Source organism: Prionailurus viverrinus, chromosome E1, assembly GCF_022837055.1.
Source record: "Prionailurus viverrinus isolate Anna chromosome E1, UM_Priviv_1.0, whole genome shotgun sequence".
In the NCBI taxonomy this organism is placed as follows: Eukaryota; Metazoa; Chordata; class Mammalia; order Carnivora; family Felidae; genus Prionailurus; species Prionailurus viverrinus.
The window spans coordinates 36,096,711-36,117,578 of NC_062574.1; the positions used below are offsets into that span (position 1 = coordinate 36,096,711).

The following is a 20,868-nucleotide window of genomic DNA, read 5'->3' on the forward strand; positions in this document are numbered from 1 at the left end:
GAAAGAAACTGAGTGAAATCCAAAAGTAGCAGTAAGATTTACAGCAAATGGGACAGGGAGGGTTTTAACATCTAAAGGCCCATATACCAACTGACTCTAGTACCAAGAAAAACCAAGACTCTGTGTGTGTGTGTGTGTGTGTGTCAGAGGACACACATGGAGGGCACTTCACATACAGATATTTCCCAAATTAACTAGTTGCAACTGTCTTCTAGTATCCTGATCCTGCATAAATTTCAGAGAAGAGAGATAAATATTCTCAGGAGATTTCTCAGGAGACAGCGAAGTATTTTCTACTTTAACATAAGACATATAAACAATAAAGATTATCTACACAGCAAATCCAAAAGACACCGCATATTATTAAAGCTAAGAATTCTTAGAATGTAACAATTAAAACTGTTCAGATCATGATACAAAAACTTGAAGTGCTGCTATGTGCCGACATGTAGAAAATACTCATTTTTTTTAAAAAGCACTATTCACAACACCAACAAATGCTAATGCCATACACAAAAGATCTTTAGAATAGTAAAAGAATTTAATGGAATACTGTTTATTTTTATTAATTATTGTATCTATCAACATGACTAAACCTCAACAATATGGAATGGAAAAACTGTAAGAAAACTAAAAAAGAATAAACATAAAATAAGAACTGTTGCCAATACATAAACAGTAAGTATAAAAACATGCATAGGACTGACACTCAACAATTGAGGATTAAGGTCCTGAGAAGGGGAATGGAGAAGTCAGATTTTAGCTTGACCTATAATGTAATAATTGATTCTTCTTTAAAAACAGGGGTGCCTCAGTCAGTTAAGCGCCTGACTTCGGTTCAGGTCATGATCTCACGGTTTGTGGGTTCGAGCCCCACATTGGGCTCTGTGCTGGTAGCATAGAGCCTGGAGCCTGCTTTGGATTCTGTGTCTCTCTCTCTGCACCACCGCCCCCCCCAAACATTTAAAAAAATTAAAAAATAAAAAAGTCAAGGGGTACCCGTACCTGGGTGGCTCAGTTGGTTAAGTGTCCAACTCTTGATTTCTGCTCAGGTCATTATCTCACGGTGGGGAGATTGAGCCCCACAATGGCCTCTGTGCTGGGCATGGAACCTGCTTGGGTTTCTCTCTCTCTCTCTCTCTCTCTCTCTCTCTCTCTCTCTCTCTCTCGTCCTCCAGCCCCCAAATAAATAAACATTTAAAATAATAATAAAATAAAAACAAAAGTCTGGGACACCTCGCTGGCTCACTTGGAAGAGCATGCCATTCTTGATCTTGGTGTCATGAGTTCAAGCCCCATATTGGATGTAGAGATTACTTTAAGAAATAAAAAACTTAAAAAACACAATAAAAATAAAAACAAAAAGTCTGATAGAAATGACAACATTTTAACATTCCTTAAATATTAAAGCAGGTATATGGCACCTGGTATATTCTGTAATCAAAATATGTAATAATCCTCCACAAAATTCTTTTTCAACAAAGCAGCAGTCACTGACCATAGCCCCACCTCCAGTCAGGATATACATACTCATTACTAAAAATTTTAAGTGGCTATTAAGTGAACTTTCACAAAGTCTACTAATGGGGCAAAAAACCAGCATAATGTCAATAATAAAAGAGAATACATCTAACCGTGGTAGGGTTAGAAATGAGTTAATTCTTTTATTTATTATTATTATTTTTTAATGTCTATTTCTTTCTGAGAGAGCGAGCGAGCACACAGGTAGGGACAGAGGAAGAAAGGGACAGAGGATCTGAAGCAGGCTCTGTGTTGACAGCAGACAGTCTGATGCGGGGCTTGAACTCACAAACCATGAGATCATGACCTGAGCCGAAGTCAGATGCTTAACCAACTGAGCCACCTAGGTGTCCCAGAAACGAGTTCTTAATTACACCATTATAATTAAGACCAAGGACAGCAATGGTATTTTACTAACTTCTATTTTATATGGTCCAAAATAAGCCACTCAGGCCAATCACTGTCATAAAGTATTATCCAATTATTTCTCTTTCAGAAAGAAGGTATTTTATAGTACCTAATATTGACGGAATCAGTATATGATGTAAAGATACTTTTTTAAAAAGTATAATTATCTGGATTAATGTTGGCTGCAGGTCTAGTTCTAGCTCAAGTTCAGGAAAGAACCTCAAGAGGTAAAGTATAACCACTTGAGGATCATTCCTGAACTATAAAAATGTCCTCCCTTTTCTAAGAGGCAAGGCTAGTTAACCTGCAGAGCCACTTTCGAACTCTCACTCCTCTACAAGGTTCACCCCCTTCCTATCTGGCAAAATCTCTTGGTTTTACAAATCATTCATTCCTGAAGCTACCACAGCACCAAATGCCCATGTACCATATCACCACTGGGCTACTCCAAAAACCTCTTCAGCTACTACTCCTAATGTAAGTCATACACTACTTTTCCTAAATAAACTCCCCTCAAACCTCATTTCTTCCATCACTCTTATGTGTAAGGAACCGTACAGTTCTTGTGGCTTCTTTTCAAATCTTAAGCTTTCAAGAAAACAAAGTGTAAGGGGAGTCAAATACTGTAAAAGACAGCAATTCAAAGACAAAAAGTGATTAATAAAACTAACACAACACCCATTTAATGCCAGTTTATTCACAAATTTATTTTAACTGACAGTGGCTAGCCAAAACAAAACCCTAATGTTGAAAGTTAAAGCAAAAGAAAGAATGACTTCTTGGCAAATTTACAGCACTTCCTCCTTAGTCACTCTTGGTGGACAAAGAATCCTGGCAGTCTCTCCCAATGATCCTGAACTTAGCTCATAAGGCTTCTCATGACAGTGTTCCAGGACACCAAGCACTCTAAATTGGCAGAAAAGATGAAACCTATTTGTTATCTCTGAATTTAGATACATCTTAACCAAAGGATTTCTTTTTTTTTTTTCTTTCTTGTCTGATGTCAAAGAGGGGCGGGGAGGAAAGATAATAAACCCAAACACTTTTAAATCTGTTTGAAAGCCTGAGAATATAAAAGGAAAAGAAAATTACTTAAAACATTTCAGTTCATAAGAACTTTGATGAGTAAGTACTATTTTTCTTTGATATTAAGGAATAGCCCTTCTAAATTTTCCTAAGGTCAAAACTAACAAGCCTGCTATATAGGTATTTTCCTAAATATCAATAATAAACTCAGTCTCCTAGTAAGATTTTTTGGAAATTGGCTAATAAATTAAAGATAGGCAGCATTAAGGGAATACTGAAATTCCCAAATTATGAACAGGTTTCATTCTACAAATACGCTTGTCATATGACAGTTTAGAACTGGAAGGGATTTTCAATAGGAAGTTGTCACAGTATTATAACATAATTAATGAAAAATGGAAAACCTTACCCCAAATGTCCAAAAAGTATCTTGTGTTTAAAATACCAGCAATAGGGGAGCCTGGGTGGCTCAATTGGTTAAGCTTCTGACTTCGGCTCAGGTCATGATCTCGCGGTCTATGAGTTCAAGCCCCGCGTCGGGCTCTTTGCTGACAGCTCAGAGCCTGGAGCCTGCTTCTGATTCTGTGTCTCCCTCTATCTGCCCCTTCCCCACTCATGCTCTGTCTCTCTCTCAAAAATAAATAAACTTTAAAAATAAAAGAGAAGAGAAGAGAAGAGAAGAGAAGAGAAGAGAAGAGAAGAGAAGAGAAGAGAAAATAAAATAAAATAAAATAAAAATACCAGCAATATGGGCAAAAGCTAAACTGTTAGCAAAGGTGAGAGAGGTACACAGTTAATGAGTCAGAGGTAGCTATGAAGACGTTACCACACTCCAGTGATAGAGGAGAACATAAAACATTATTGCAAGAGTAAGATCTTCACATCTTTTTTTTCCCCCCGTTTCAGACACAACATGCCACAGAATCTCAGTTTACCAGGGGTAGAGGTGGATTTCCCAATATTCGAAATGTAAATTTATTACTCTGATAACTTACAGATTAAAAACAAGAGGCATCGATTTAGTATCAGTCATACGAACTTCAAAGAAGAGCACATAACTAAGGTTGCAGAGTGATAATTATTCAATGAACTGGTTTTTACTGTAGTCCTTACAAATGATGAATAAAAAGATATGGATTCCAAAACAGAGGAGTCTTTCAATTCTTTCTTGTTGCTTATTCTGTGCTAACAATTAGTGAAATAATTGTTTTAACGGTGTTATCTGTGCAGGACACTGGAATTTTTTTAATTTAATGTTTATTTATTTAAGCAGGGAGAGCGAGTGCGGGGGGAGAGGGGAGGGGAGAGAGAGAGGGAGAGAGAGAATGAATATTCCAAGCAGGCTCCATGCTCAGCAGAGCCTGATATGGGGCTTGATCCAAAAACTGTGAGATCACAACCTGAGCCTATATCAAGAGTTGGACGCTCAACCAACTGAGCCACCCAGGTGCCCCCTAAAATGCCTCCCAATCTATTATTCTGCTGTGTGCTTTACTCCAGTTTATATAAAAATATCTGTCTGTAAATACCAGGCTACTATCTGAGTGGGAATTCATTTTAACTCATATTTTGCCACTTGCTTTTATAAGCATTTTATGGTAAATTTACTTTGTCGCCATGTGCTGTATACAAAAATCTATTAAAATTTTACACTCTGGATTGATTTTTGGTTACATAAATGCAGGAAGATAACAGTGCCAATATTTCCTTTGGTAATACCACATGAATAATATATTTAATGTTGCCAGCTATGTACCAGTATTTATTTGTATAAAACTATACATGCTGTATAGATTTCTTTTTTAGCTATGTGAATTTATACTTTAATGGTTCTTTTTAGTGGGTGAGAAGAATATTACCACATATCCAGAATTTAGGATGTTTAATAGGATCCAAGAGTATAGAATATTTATGGTACTTACTTGAACAAAAAGTCATTTCCTCTAAAAAAGCTCTTTTATTTATGAACACTTTGAAACTACACAATGGGAAAGCACTTGAAAATTTAGGGTTCAGCTTACATGTTGGCCAACACGGAAAACGAAAAAATGAGTTTTGTTTTTAATTTTTTAAAAGTCATCTTGAATGGTGATTTTAATGGAAATGTTTCATTAGAAGAGGAGAAACAGATCAACACAGGGACTTTTATGTAAGGAGGCTTAACCTCTCTTAAATGTGGCAACCAAGCTCCTTCTATTTTTACTACAAATTAGGAATTATACATTGAATCCTCAAAAGATATCACTGAAAAAAACCTCTCCCATTGCACCAGAAGAGGTAATGATCTGAATCAACTCAGAGGTGGTTACTAACTTTGCTTAAAAAAAAAAAAAAAAAAAAAAAAAAAAAAAATTTAAGGAATGCAATTTCAGCTAACAGAGAAAAGTTAAGAATTTGCAATACTATGCCCCTTACCATACCCGCTGCTAACTTACTGTCAATAAGCTCGACAAAAGAGGTTACTAATATAACAACTCTTTCTATTTGATAAACCCTATCTTCAATGCCTACACTATCTGCACTGCCACAGACAGCAGAGCAACAGCAGTGGTAGATACCTCCTTTTTCTCAAAAATAAACTAAAGCAAAAGCTGACTTATCTAAAAGTAACACTAAAGCTAGGCACTGAATCATGTCATACTTGACTTAGTACAGTCTTAAATGAAATCACTTCTTTCTAGACAAAGACGGAAAATGTGTAAATCCAGTAGAACAATGCTGGTGGGTGATACTTTTCCCTGATCCAGAATTAAAAATTTTTTTTTCATTAAATAATCATGAACATGCTAGAAAGACCTGTAATCCCATCTTTGATTCTATTTCATTTCTATTTCCAGTTCTTTCACCTATATAAAAAAAAGTTCTAGTACCAAATTATAAGTAAAAATGACTGCCCACAGCAAGCCACATAGTACTATGTTCAAAAACTGGCACCTAAATTATTTCATAGAGTTATGTGCTATTTCCAAGAATGCAAGAAAATCTAAGACACCTAGATTCTGAATCTCCAGGTTCTTTAGATGACTTATAAAACGAATAAAGTAAAATTCAGATTATCACTGAACACACAGAATATACAGTTGCTAGATTCACAGTATCCAGGGCAAGAGTCAGGATCACAAGAATAGAAAATCTTGACATTATTGAGAGCCATATTTAAAAAATGTATATACAATGATTCACTACCTAGTTCAAAAGCAGTATGAAACCAACAGGGGAAAGAGCAGGAACACAGGTTAAAAGCAAGTTCTCACTTTTATTTACTTTATGTGAACCTAAACATGAAAACTGGCCTCTGGAAATAACTGCAACATCTGCCTCACAGGAATGTGGCATGCATAAAATGATAAAATCCTAACTGCAAAGTACAATGTGTGTATTAAAAAGATTAAATAAACATAACTTTGAATTTCAACTCTGTCTCGTAAAAGATACAAAAGAAGGGAAAAGAGAAATAAGGAAATCTCAAAGAGGCAGACAAATATAGGAAATAGAGGTTTTCAGTTAGCAGAATTCTGAATTTGAGTGTTTGGCTTCAGAGTCATCCAAAGGAAGCTCCACTCTACACAGCAAAACTAAAGTGCAGTTTCCCTTGAATAACAACACGGAGTTAGGGATGCCAAAACTTAACTAACTAACTAACTAACTGCCTTCTAATGACCGAAGCCTCACTGATAACAACAGTCAATTAATAGATATTTTGCATGTTATGTGTATTATATACTGTATTCTTCCAATGAAGCTAGAGACAATATTAAGAAAACCATAAGGAAGAGAAAATACATTTATAGTACTGTATTCATAGAAAAAAAATCCACGTACAGTGGACCCTCCCAGTTCAAACACATGTTGTTTCAAGATTCAACTGTAGTTCATTAGAACAGACCACTGTATTCAGCGACAACTTCAATGACATTAGCCTCTGCCCAAATATACAGAGATGGAGGAAATAAAGTACAGAGGGAGGGGGGCAGTCTACCATCAAATATCTTTCATGTTTTAGCTGTAAAATAAAAAACTTAGAGGAGAATGGGCTAAGAAACGGTTTGTATCTGTCATTCTAACTGGTTATTACAGTTTTCTAGAGAGGTTTGTGGTAGTTAATAGGAAATAAATGTACCAGACCAATTCTAAACTGCCAATTCATCCTGATAAAGACTCTGGGGGTTGAACACTTACACTTGACCCTTTTGTCCTACGGCCTAAACCAGATTACCTCTGAAACTGAAAGGAGATTTGTGTATTTTGGCGAATTATTTCAGCCAAACTATCAACGATCACAAACTCTTCCTCCTCCTCCCAATGCCATTTGATAAATATTTAAGCACCTATTATTTACTGCCAGGGATTGTACTAGGTGCTGGGGATACAGTAATAACAAACAAGAACTGTGGCTCATTAAGCTTAGAGTTTAATGGGCAAGACAATATTAATAAACAGATAATCATGCAAAATGTTAAGAGATTATAACTATGACATCAGATCTAGAAGACGTCTCTGTGTTATAAACATTTAACCTAAGCTCCAAAGAATAAATCAGGACTTGGACAGGCAAACTTACTGTGGACGAAAGGTCTCAGGGGTGGTGAGGGGAATGTGGGGAGGTGTAGAAGATACTGGGGGCTGTGGTGTGTCTTAACAAGAAACAACATGTATACAAGATTGTGCAGCTGGAGCTTAGACAGTGAACAAGGGGAAGAATGCACTGGAGTTGTTGACACTGGTTATGGGTAGGTGGGGCCAGATCCACAAAACTCTGTAATCTATGTCAATTTTATGAAACAGTATTAAGCAGTCTTGGTCTTGTCCTATGTTCTTACATTTATCTTGGACTCTTTTTAAATGAAAAATTTCAAATACAAGCTAATGGATAATGAATTCCCACATAACCATCAACTAACTTCAAGAATTATTAACTTTTCACCAATCCTATCTCATCTATAACATTTATCCCTCATCTCCATTAATTCTCAAGTAATCCCCACTATCAGATCATTACACCTGTGTATATCTCCACATGTAGCTCTAAAAGGTAAATTCACTTAAAATATAGTATACTATATACTACACTATATATACATACACACATAATACCATACCATGTATCATATATTTGTAGTATAATATGCTATAAACTTTCATAATTTGAAAAACAGGAACTCCTTAATGTCAAATATCCTGTACTGTCTCAATTGGTTTGTCCAAATCAAAGACAAGATCCACACTGCATTTGGTTAATGCATCTCAAATTTGGAACAGATTTCTTCTTTTTCTCCTTGCAATTCATTTGTAGAAAAAACAGAACTATCTGTCCTTTTAAGGGACAAAAAGTGGATTTTACTGATTGTCATCCTTGTCACAAAGCCCACACTTTGGAACTTTATAAACTCAATCTTTAAACTACTTTAAGTTTGTTATTTAGTGTTTATTTAGTACAGATCAAATTATTGGTGCTTTCGAACATTTCATTTTTACATGTTTAAGACTGAGGTGTGCTAAAACACACCCAACCTTTAGAGATTTAAGTACTCCAAACTCTTCTCAATGCCCATTTCTCAGGCTTTTTATTAATCATGGTAACATACACATAATATATAATTCTGCCATGCACAGTAAAAACAAAAAATGTAACAATTCTTCAGCAGAGCCCCTACCAGCACTCAGATCAATCTGTTTGTCACATTCAATTAAGTCTCCAACCTGATAATATCCAGGTGCATCTTTTATGCCTAAAACTCACCTTCCTCTGGGGACATCTTTCCTGGCAAACTTTAGCTTGGAATTGATTACTTTGTATTTTTCAAGCTTAGTGTGACCCTCTTCTTTTGTTATTTATGTGTTCTATATTTCCAAGTCATGTCATGAAGACCTTGATCGGCCTTCAACTAGATTATCCATGCCTCTTTATCGGCACTACCTACCATGTGGTTTTAACTGTAGATCAATTTTCAATGATTATCTGTCTGCATACATGTAGTTTACAAATAAGAACTTCCAGGAAATCTAAAACATATGAGACTTATTCAGGCAATGGCTTGTCCTGCTTCATTTTCAAACTGTAAAAAACAAAACAAAACAAAACAAAACAAAAACCACAAAAAACCTCACCTAACTGAAGCTTGAAAGACCCAGAATGCCTTTGACACACTGAAGTATTCCAATGGAGAAAGAGCATGACAAAGAAGGATGGAAGTGGCTTATAGTTCCTCTTGGCTGGCTGTAGGACTAGACAGAATCTGAGCGTGAAGATTCAGAACAAAACACTGGCCTAGTTACGGTGTCTTTTTCAGAGAATGGGACTCTGTTATGTTTCAAGAATAAAGCAAAATGACAAAGTTAATACTGAAAGACTCTCAGTTATTCAAAAACTGCTACCCCAGAGTGGCTACTCCAGAGTGAACCAATCAATTTTCTGTCTACTTTTCTGCCTATGGAGTCTACTGTTTTAGAGTGGATTCCATTTTAGAACCTTTCAAAAATCAAACTGAGGTTAGAATATTCCTAAACAGTTAAATAAACCCACTTGTTCAAGAGCCCATAAATTAAAGTATTAAGAGTAGCTATTTTTTGATCTAGCTCACTCACCTAAGCAGGAGACTGACAAGGAGCATATCTTACAACTTAAAAGTACTTGTTGTAAGCAGCAGGGGACTTAGAAACTTCTCATAAACATCACAATAAAGACTGAAAGGGAAACAATCCTATCTTCAGCATTTCTCAACACCCCAGCCCTGGGAGTTAAAGTGGAGGATGACAGGCACTTCTTATTCCATGGGGGACAGTTTGCTTCTGATTATCTCTAAAACAATGAAAATCTATGGATTCAGCCTCACAGAGTAACTATATAATAACAGAACTCCTATAGGGAAATGTTTTTAATCCTCACTTTAATAACAAAATAGAGCTTGTTAGAAAGAATATAGTGTATGGAGTTAGTAAATGCTAAATTCCAAATCCTGGCCCTACCATTTAGCTAGCTAGCTATAATCACTGAGCCAGGTATGGAAATATGAAAGAGCCAACATTCCTATCAATGCTCAATGTCCAGGAATGATGTTCCAACTTCAGTGTGTATAAGAACTATCGGAGAGTTAAAATGAGTCCCAGGGACTTGCATGAAAAGAAGCCTCTTGGATAGTTCTCAGGCAAGAAATGTGCAAGACCATACTTTCAGAAACATAACTCAGAGCTACTGAGGTTCAGAAATGAAAGGATTCATCTTAAAGAACATGAAGTTGAATCAAAAATCAGTTTGTTAGTTAACTTAACAGTTCTTAAAATAGAAGAACTTCTGGTCCAGGAGAGATGGTGTGGACTCTTCTTCCAGCACATCCCTGCAAAAAACACAGCTAGAAGCCCTGGAAATAACCCAAGAGGCAACCAAATTTTCGAAAAGCTCTGAAAAGTGGAAAAAGGAAGAGGAACTGGTTAGGGACTTCAAGACTAGAACAAGAGTGTGACGACATCGCATCTAAAAACTCTCATTCAATCAAAGGTAACCCTGGCCTAGAATTTCCTAACTTCCGGCCTAGCAACAAAAGTGGCCCAGAAAGGCTCATCACTCCTCTGGATGGAATAGGAATACCATCCCCACCCCCAACCGTATCAGGCAAGCTCTGCAGCAACAGAAAAGGGGAAGGATCAGGAGGTCAGCAAACAATACGAGGCCAGGGGAAAACATTATTACACTTCTCTCTTTACTTTTTACAACAAAGACTCATTATGTCTAATCTCTCTCCTCCCATTCTCTCTTAAATCCAAGTTTTCACCCCCACTAACTGCACTGAAACTGCTATTCAAGGTCACCAATGACCTCCACTGTCCCAAATCCAATTCTCAGTCCTTATCACCCAAACTATCAGCAGCATCTAACACAGGTGATCACTCATCAAAATATTTTCTTCATTTGTCTTTCAAGACATCATATTAACCTGATTTTTCTCCTGCCTTTTTCAATTCTTTTTAAGACTCCAACTGCCCACAACTCTAAACCTTTCTACACGCACTTCCTAGGGGATCTTATCAAATATCATAGCTATAAGTATAGTCTACATTTCTCTCAAATTCTTACCGCTAGCCAGGACTGCTCCCCTGAATTCCAGATTCCTGTATACACCTGCCAACTCAACACCAGCACCTGAATGTCTAAGAAGCATCTCAATCTTACTATTCAAAACTGATACTCCTTCTTCCCCATCCTTTATACCTTTCCAAACATGCTTCAATTGGATTGATGTGTCTAGGTGAAAAACCTTGGTGTTATCCTTGACTTCAAACCCCTTACCCCGTCTTATCTCTCTCACAGACACCTCCTCCTTCCCCCAACACACACACATCCAGTCCATCAGCAAATTTTACTGGAACTATCTTCAAAATATATCCAGTATTCGCCAATACTTTTTTGTCACCTCACCATCACTACTTTGGTCCAAACAGCCTAGATTATTGCCAATTGGTCTGGCTCTCATCCTTGACCAAATTCATCTATTCAGTGTTAATATAGAGCCAGAACATTGTTGTACAAAAGGTAAGTTAGAAGACGCCACTCCTCTCCCCAAAATCAATTCTTGTTGCTTCCCATCTGTCAAAATGACCAAAGACCAAAAACCAAAACCACTAAAAACTCCCAAGTCCTTACAATGACCTGTATGGCCCCAAATGGTCATGCATCACCTACTACCACCCCTCCCTGCTAGCTCACTGGCGTCATCTCCTACTCTCCTGGCTCATTCCACGTAGTCACTGCTTTTACTACTGTTCACTGAACTTGCCAGGTTAGCTATCAACCACAGGGCCTTTTAATTGCCATCCCCAAGCAGACATCCTCACTTTCTTCAGGTCTTTTCCGCACAAGTCACTTCCATGAAGACTTTCCTTTATTGCCCTATCTTAAAACTGCAAGTGTTCACCCTTCCCCAAACACGTAATTCTCTCTCCTTTTCATCCCTCCTCCTGTAAAATATTTTCATCATCTATCTTACTTGTTTCCCCCCACTAGAACCCCTTCTGGAAGAGTAGGGACTTTTGTTTACTAGCACATCCCTGGTGTCTTGAACAATGCCTGGCACAGAGTTGGTGGTCCAATACGTGTAGAAAGGAAGGAGGAAAACAGGAAGGTAAAGAGGGGAGGAGACAGGTTAGAACTGTGGTCCTAACTTTTCCTTTTAATACATAAAAACCAAAGTAATCCTTGAGTGAAGCTAACCTACTTTCTCATTTGGTGCCAAATGACCTCCACAGCCTGGGACATAACTCTGTCCTCTCCTGACCGAAATGGGTGACAAAGTATCACAAAATGAAAACTGCCAGCGAGGTATCTGACCCATATTAACACCAACAGTACACCACTTGAATGGATGCTTACTGAGGGGATTATAAATCTTCTAGATGCTTTTACAAGGAAGACCAACTTCTCACATTTCAGTTCCCACACTCTTTCAAACTGTTTCCTAACGAGTTAGCATCGTGAACTGTAGGACATACATAAAATATTCTATTTCTAAGTTTCCTTCATTTTGAACATTCTTCCACATGACTTGAAAATTATTTTGTCAGGTTCTTCTTTACCACATAGTATATAAATCTACTCCCTGCCCACCCCACCCCACCTTCAAACCCTGAAGAATTAATCTTTAATGACCTAGTCAGCCCTCAGAGATCAAACCAACTTGCAGTAAAGAATGATTAAAGGCACATGGGGTGCCTGGGTCGCTCAGTCGATTAAGCATCCAACTTCAGCTTAGGTCATGATCTTGCGGTTCATGGGTTCGAGCCCGGCGTCAAGGCTCTGTGTTGACAGCTCAGAACGGGAAGCCTGCTTCAGATTCTGTGTCTCCCTCTCTCTCTGCCCCTTCCTGCCCCCTCAAAAATAAATAAAAACATTTAAGAAAAAAAAGAATGACTGAAGGCACAGAGAAAGACACTTTCACTGTCTTAATAATTGAGAGATATCAGTAAGCAGTATTAATGAGCACAATGCACGAGCATACAGTAAGTGCTCAAGAAATGGTAGATGCTGCTGCCCTTCCTAAGTTCTGACTACCAGGCCTGGCTGACTGACTAAGCTACCACAAGATGCTCTATGCCCTTCTATCTAATGACAAGCATTTGTTTTTGCAAATGTGTAGTCCTTAAACGCACTTGAGAAACAGGAACGTGACACCAAGTATCTTCTGCATATGGAGGACTGGAAGATGATGAGGGAAAGAGATTCACAGACAGATTATCCTGTAGTGGTCCCTCGCTGAAAAAAAAAGTGATGATACACTCACCACCAATTCAGGATCACTGACAAGTAACCACAATAACTGTTCATCTTAACTCATTAAGAACCTGTTCTTGCAATACTCACAAAAACAAAAACAAAATAAACCTAAGCACACAGGAAAAATCTTCTTTGTGCTCCTAGAATAATGGCAATATAGTTATGTTAGAGTCTCTGATTTTCAACTGGTCTGAGAAAAAGCAGTGATCACATAATAAGGAGCTCTTACGGTTTACTTCATTTTACTATTTCTTAAGTAACAGAAATTATAAAAATCACAAATATGGTACTTACTATGTACAAAACACTGCATATCACATATATTAATTCATGTAATTTAAAGACTCTCTCAAATAGGTATTATCATCACCCCACTATACAATGAGGAATTTAAGGAAATTAATGCAAAAAGGTGGAAGTAATTTGTCCAAGCTCATACTGCTAAGAATCTGAAGAGCTTCTCAGTTGGTTAAGTGTCCAACTTTAGCTCAGGTCATGATCCCCTGGGTTCGTGAGTTTGAGCCCCACATTGGGTTGTGTGCTGTCTGCACAGAGCCCTCTTTGGACCCTCTGTCCCCACCACCTCTCTGCCCCTCCCTCACACTTTCCTTCTCTCTCACTCTCAAAAACAAATAAACTTAAAAAAAAAAAAAAAAAAAAAAAGACTCTGAAGAGCCAGGACACGACTTAGGCACCCAGGCCCAGAGTTCCTATTCTTAACAGCTGGGATAGTATAAACTTAAGAGAGTATCATTGCCAAATTAACTTTTTCAGAAATGAAGTCAAAAAGGGGGAGTGTGCTTAATTCACTAAGAAAAGGCTCTTTAACAAAATTTTTTCCCTTAGTTATAAGACTCATACAGACTCTGTAAGTCTTAAGATTTTGATGAAGTTATGATGCCAAGTCTAAATCTAAATCACTCTCTCAAAGTGCCAAAAAATTTAAAACCAAAAGAAACCTCAAAGATTATCTCTAAGCATCTCAATTTTTTAAATGGTCAAAATGAAACCAAAATGGGTCCCAACAGAGTGAGTCAAAAATCAATTTCCTGTCAGTCAAGCTCTTAAAGCAAGTTATCAGAAAAAGATGCTCAGAAGAGTTTGGCATGCCAACATGAGCTTAAAATTACATTCTGGGGGCACCTACGTGGCTCGTCGGTTAAGCATCTGACTTCGGCTCAGATCATGATCTCACAATTTGTGAGTTTGAGCCCCACATTAGGCTCTGTGCTGACAGCTCAGAGCCTGGAGCCTGCTTTGGATTCTGTGTCTCCCTGCACCACCCCCTCTCTCCCTCCTACCTGCTCACACTCTCTTTTTCAAAAATAAACAAACATTAAAAAAAAAATTTTTTTTTTAATTGCATTCTGATTTGGGGTGCCTGGATGGCTCAGTCAATTAAGCATCCAACTCTGGCTCAGGTCATGATCTCACGGTTTATGAGTGTGAGCCCCATGTCGGGGTCTGTGCTCACAGCTCGGAGCCTGGAGCCTGCTTCGGATTCTTTATCTCCCTCTCTCTCTACCTCTCCCCCACTCACGCTCTGTCTCTGTCTCAAAAATATGTTTATTAACATGTTTGTTAACATTTAAAAAACTTACATTCTGATTTTAAAAATTATTTTGGCTTCTTTAACTAATTGGCACTGGTAACTAGGACTCAAATGTCATCTCTTAAAAATTTAACAACCACAAGGGAAGGGAAGCAAAAATAATACAAAAACAGGGAGGGGGACAAAAACAAAACAGACTCTTAAATATGGAGAACAAACAGAGGGTTACTGGAGGGGTTGTGGGAGGGGGGAAGGGCTATATGGGTAAGGAGCATTAAGGAATCTACTCCTGAAATCATTGCTGCACTATATGCTAACTTGGATGTAAATTAAAAAAATAAATATTAAAAAATAAAAAAAATAAGATAAAAATTTAGTAATTATTTTACTGACTCAAAAATAAGACTACTTGATCAGTACCACCTTCTCTGACATTTCTATACATATACATTTATGTATAAAAATACATAAAATTAAGATGAATGATCTATTCTTAGAAACAAGCAGGAGCCACATGAATAATAGGAAAACACACACTGACCATCCAAACGGCAACATCTATACTGAACTAATAAAGAATTCCACCACTGAAGGAAGTCAAGCCCCCAATCTATTCCATACTTGCATGGCCCTCAAGTCTCCTCAATCGCAAAATTGATCTTTCGGGTCCTTCTAGCTCTAAAATTCTACTTCATCTTTGCTCCTAAGTGTCACATTACAAACAGAAGACTCAACAGTTTGTTCCCAGTTTAAGGCATGTTTGCACGTCCTGCAAACAAGGTGCCTACTAATTAATAACAAACCAAAATAACTGGTGTGTCAAAGTAACCTTTGTCTCTTTAGTTAACTTTTATGAAGCTACTTATCTTTATCCTAAAGAGTGCCTGCACTAGGAACGATGTATTTATCAAATTTTACTGTTAAGAACCCTGAATCCATTATTAGCTTAAACAGACCCTAAGTAACCCATCATCTAAAACTAGAACATCTATCTAAACCAGACTCATTAGGTATCAAAAAAAAAATCTTATTCTTACATATGAATTCTAAAGAAGGAATAAAGATACTAATTTCCTAACTTGCAGAACTAACACTAAGCATGCCACTCTCAAGTTTTCCATAGGAATATTACATTTTTGATAGTTTATAATAATGCTTCCCCAGTTTAGTGATGACCACATGTTAACATTTATTACAATCTTGTAATCAAGACAAAATGTCTCTAATATACCAATTCAATAATTCTTGATATGAATGCTTAAAAGGAAAAAAGAATGGCGAACCATTTTTAAACTAGATAACAAAATGAAAACAATGCCCAGTTATTAGACTCTTGACTGACAGCTAACAACTTCGTGAGTAGATAACTAGCTACAGGGAAGAAAAAAAAAAAAAATTACATCACTTTGAAAATTCAGTCTGGATAAAGCTTTAGAACAATTTTTTTTATGGTCTTTCCTTTTAAAATTAGACACGCTCTAGGGGCGCCTGGGTGGCGCAGTCGGTTAAGCGTCCGACTTCAGCCAGGTCATGATCTCGCGGTCCGTGAGTTTGAGCCCCGCGTCGGGCTCTGGGCTGATGGCTCAGAGCCTGGAGCCTGTTTCCGATTCTGTGTCTCCCTCTCTCTCTGCCCCTCCCCTGTTCATGCTCTGTCTCTCTCTGTCCCAAAAATAAATAAACGTTGAAAAAAAAAATTTTTTTAAACTAGACACGCTCTAAAGATCTGTCCAGATAGAAAGAGGCTGATCTCATTAGAATTTTTTACTAAACATCACAATTAAGTTTGCTCCAACATTTCTTTTTACAATACTTAGCTGGTTTTTTAAATAAGGCAAACAGAATTATTTTAAAGAACAGAAAAAGTTTGCAGTTGCTCTTCCTTCCCTATTGCAAAAGAAGAAAAAGTATAAAGCTGTAGAGAACAGTCAACAGTTCTAGATCAACCCTTCCACCCCAGCCACCAATTATACAGCTCATGAAAGCTAAAAAGAAATCCTAAGGAAAATAAACATTTTAGAGATGAAGGTGATTTTAGAGGTGTATTACATGATGGCACAGGCATATATAGCTTTTCAGACAACTGTATGTGATTTCAAAATAAAGACAAAAACTTCACCAGGACATTACAAATGAGAAAGCTTATTTGTAGGACCCTCCCACTCCCACCAAAAAGTGTCTTCAAGCAATCCAAATATCTTTAAGGGAACCAACAGATAGGGTAAGCAGAAATGCTATGGCAATTGCCAAACATGCATATACAACTTTTAACGTTTCCCCAGGGATCAACTAGGGTTATCATACAGGATGGCCATAAAATGCTTAAGCTGTTCATAGACACCAGGCAAACGCTATAAAAGTGCTGGAAAGTGGGTTATTCATCAGGCTATCACCAGTGTGATGCAGCAGGGAAAGAGCCTCCAGGGTTGAAAAGTAGAACAGAAACAGTCTAGTTCACTTCACATTTTCTGATTAGTTTTAGAATTCATATTACTAATTACAGAACCAAAGAAGAAAAGAACCCCAGGAACCAAGTCTTTCACAGATAAGACAACTGATCTGCCAAGACTTATGGTAGAAAACTAGACCCAACTTTCAACTGAGAGGAAGGACTTTGTACCACACAAAAATTAAACATTTAGTAATTTAGATTCTGTGAGGAATAGCCCGGTTACACACCTAGTAAGTAGTCCCCCATTATTTATGGCGGATATGTTCCAAGACCTCCAGAGGATGCCTGAAACTTCAGATAGTACTGAGCCCTATATGCACTATGTTTTCCCTGTAAGTATGTACCTATAACAAGGTTTAATTTATAAATTTGGTACAATAAGAGATTAACAACAATAACCAATAATAAAATAGAACAATCACAACCATATACTGTAATAAGTTATGTGAATGTGGTCACCTTCTTTCTCTCAAAATACTGTACTGTACTCACCCTTTTTGTGATGTGAGACGATAAAATGCCTATATGATTAGATGAAATAAAGTAAATGATGCAGCATTAGCCTATTATTGACCTTCTGGTGATATGTCAGGAGTATCAATCTGCTTCCGGACCTCGGGAAGTGAAACTGTGGGTAAGCGGGGGGGCTGTGGTATTCCTCAAAGGAAATGCTGATAAAGTCAAATAACCCATTAAACTATTAGAATTTTTCCTATTAAGGCACTAAACATTCAAAGTAGTTCAGGAAGATACAGAACTCAATTCACTTTCACTGTGTGACTCCTCTGTTCAGCCTCTATCAGTGACTCCCTTTCACAGTGCAATATCAACTTTCCCATTAAAGTCTTCATTAACAGTCCTCCAACTTCTATTCTCCAAGAGAGATCAAAAACTTTTCTAATGGTGAGTACAAGTTCCATCATTTTCTTTCAAGACTTGGTATCCACAAATTTTTTGAAGTTTCTTTATTAGAGTGCGCAAGCAAGGGGGTCGTAGAGAAGGGGGAGAGAGAGAGAGGATCCCAGGCAGGCTCCGCTATGTCAGCGTGGAGCCAGATGAGGGACCTGAACTTGCAAACCATGAGATCCCGACCTGAGCTGAAATCGAGAGTCAAATGCTTAACCAACCGAGCCACCCAAGCACCCACCCTCAGGAATTACTTTATACAGAGAACAAAAACAGGTCTATAAGCCTCTAAAATATTTTTTTAATGGCAAACAATCTTGATAATCAACAGTAATGCTAGAATATTTAAATTACATTTTTAAAACTGTAAACAGGTTTTAAAACATCCAACTTTGAAAAAAAAAGTACCGTAACAGCTTTAAGAGATAGCTGCAAATTCTTTGACACTTCTTCCATTGAGAGGTAGGGTTCTCTCTCTCCCCCTTGAATGTGAGAGGGCCTATAACTGCTTACCAATAAAAAATGGTGAAAGTGATGCTAGGGGACTTCCCAGGCCAGGTTATAAATGAACAGACTGATTCTGCCCTTGTTTGCTAAAACACAGAGATGCCATGTAAGAAGTCGGATAACCCTGAGGCTGTTATGCAGGTGCATTTGGCCAGTGGGTCCCAGCTGAGCAAAGCACTCTAGGCTTCCCTAACAAGGCGTCACACATGAGTGAAGATGCCATCTTGGAAGTGACCCTCTAGTTGACCACCAGTCTTTGAATCTTCTCCAGCTAAGCCCGTGACATCCTGAAACAGAAACAAGCGATTCCAACGGTTTCCTGAATTCTGACCCACCGAATCTAAGACAATATGATAAACCTTGCCATTTAGTTTGAAGTGGCTTATTAAGCAGCAAAAATAACAGAAATAGCCATTATCCTATAAAGTTGAACACGGGCACACTTTACCACCCAGTAATCCCAGTAATTCTATATACCTACCAAAAACAAAACCCAAAAACCTTTAGCACACATATACCAGGAAGCTTTTTCAAAATAAGGGCACTGAACATTATTTATAAAATAAAATAACTCAAGGGAAAACCCAAACACACACCAAGAGGAGAATGGATAAATTAGGGTATGTTTGCTCAGTGGAGCAATGAAAACGAACTACAAGTTAATGAAATAGCACAGATGAATTTTAGTGACATAATGTTGAAAATCCAAGTCCCATAAGACAACTTACAGTATACTCTCTTTTGTAAAGTTTAAGGCTAAGCAAGAGTAACCTAGAGATCCCTGGAGAAACTTTAAAAGCCATGTGTACACGTTTTACCATTGCCTTAGAATCTTGTTGGAGTGACAGAAATGCTATTTGTTTTCTTCCTTGTAATTGTTTTAGGCAAACACAGATATATGATGCAACTAAAAAAAGAAAAAAAGGAAAATGATAACTTAGGATTGAAAATGGGGGTGGATCTTACTTACAGATAAGTTCTTGGTATCGGCAGTCACTGAGCTGGGCAGTGGCGTCACAGGTGTATGTTGCTTTTGAAATAAAGCCATACATGGACCAGTAACAGTGTCATGAGCCCAGAGGTCTAAATTATAAAGAAATAAATACACGGGCACCTGGGTGGCTCTGTTGGTTAAGCATCTTGACTTCAGCTCAGGTCATGATCTCACAGTTTGTGAGCTCGATCCCTGCGTCGGGCTCTGTGCTGACAGCTCAGAGCCTGGAGACTGTTTCGGATTCTGTGTCTCCCTCTCTCTTTGCCCCTCCTCACTCATGCTCTCTTGCTCTTTGTCTCTCAAAAAAATAAATGATAAAATAAGAAAAAAAGAAACATACACATATACACAGGAGTACATAAAATAGGAGGACATGCTATGATAGAATGGGGGTTAGGGGCAGGAGTATCCACATTACCATTAAGAAAAATGCCTTTTCTAGTTTAAGCCAGCAGATATTGAAATCCAATATACCCTCCACCAATTTCCCTTTAGATACTCATGAAAATAAGAATGTTACAGTTTCACAGAGCAAGAAACTAAGAATGCTGATTAATCTTTGAGTACCCAGAGAAATACCCAATAATCAAAACTTCTGAGAAGCAGCATTAAGGCAAAAAAAAAAAAAAAAAAAAAAGTAGGGACACATAAGGAAAGACAGATTTCCATTTTTAACCACTGAATCATACACAAAATCTTCAGTAACCAAAGACAGTACGGGGATCTACTGGCCAACCCCTTCAGCAAACTTCAAAACAAAACAAAACAAAAAACCCCTCATTTCTATCCTTCATTAAATTTCAAATAATGAAATGAAAGTTAGACAAAAGCAGGTAGAAAACTGTATTTGATATCCAAAGATGTTCAGCTGACAATGAGAAGATGGCTGAAGCTGATAAAATGATGGGGAAGTGGTACTCACTGTTTCTAGCAAGGAAAGGACCACAGACTGCATTGGGTTATCCAGGAAGCAACACTACTCATAATGGAAAGGCAATGTGATATAATCAGACAGAAGATCCTTTCTCAGGCTAGCACATCTGAACACCGTCAATATCAGCAAGTTGGCTGGAGACTCTACTCAGTAACATATATGAAGCTGGAAATAGCAATTTAAAGCAACCAGGTCAACACTGAGAGGAATCCATTAAGTTGTTTACTTGAAAACACCAGGACCTTTGCAAAGGCCTTTCCTCCTAGGCAATGTCATGGGCTATCTTAAAATCTCAAGAGGAAAAAAA

General features: G+C 37.7%; 1 protein-coding gene across 5 annotated transcripts in view; it reads right to left on the bottom strand.

Moving 5' to 3' along the window:
- The window catches only part of KANSL1 (KAT8 regulatory NSL complex subunit 1), a 181,174-nt gene that overhangs the window by 53,925 nt on the left and 106,381 nt on the right, over positions 1-20,868 (bottom strand). The window lies entirely within an intron of this gene.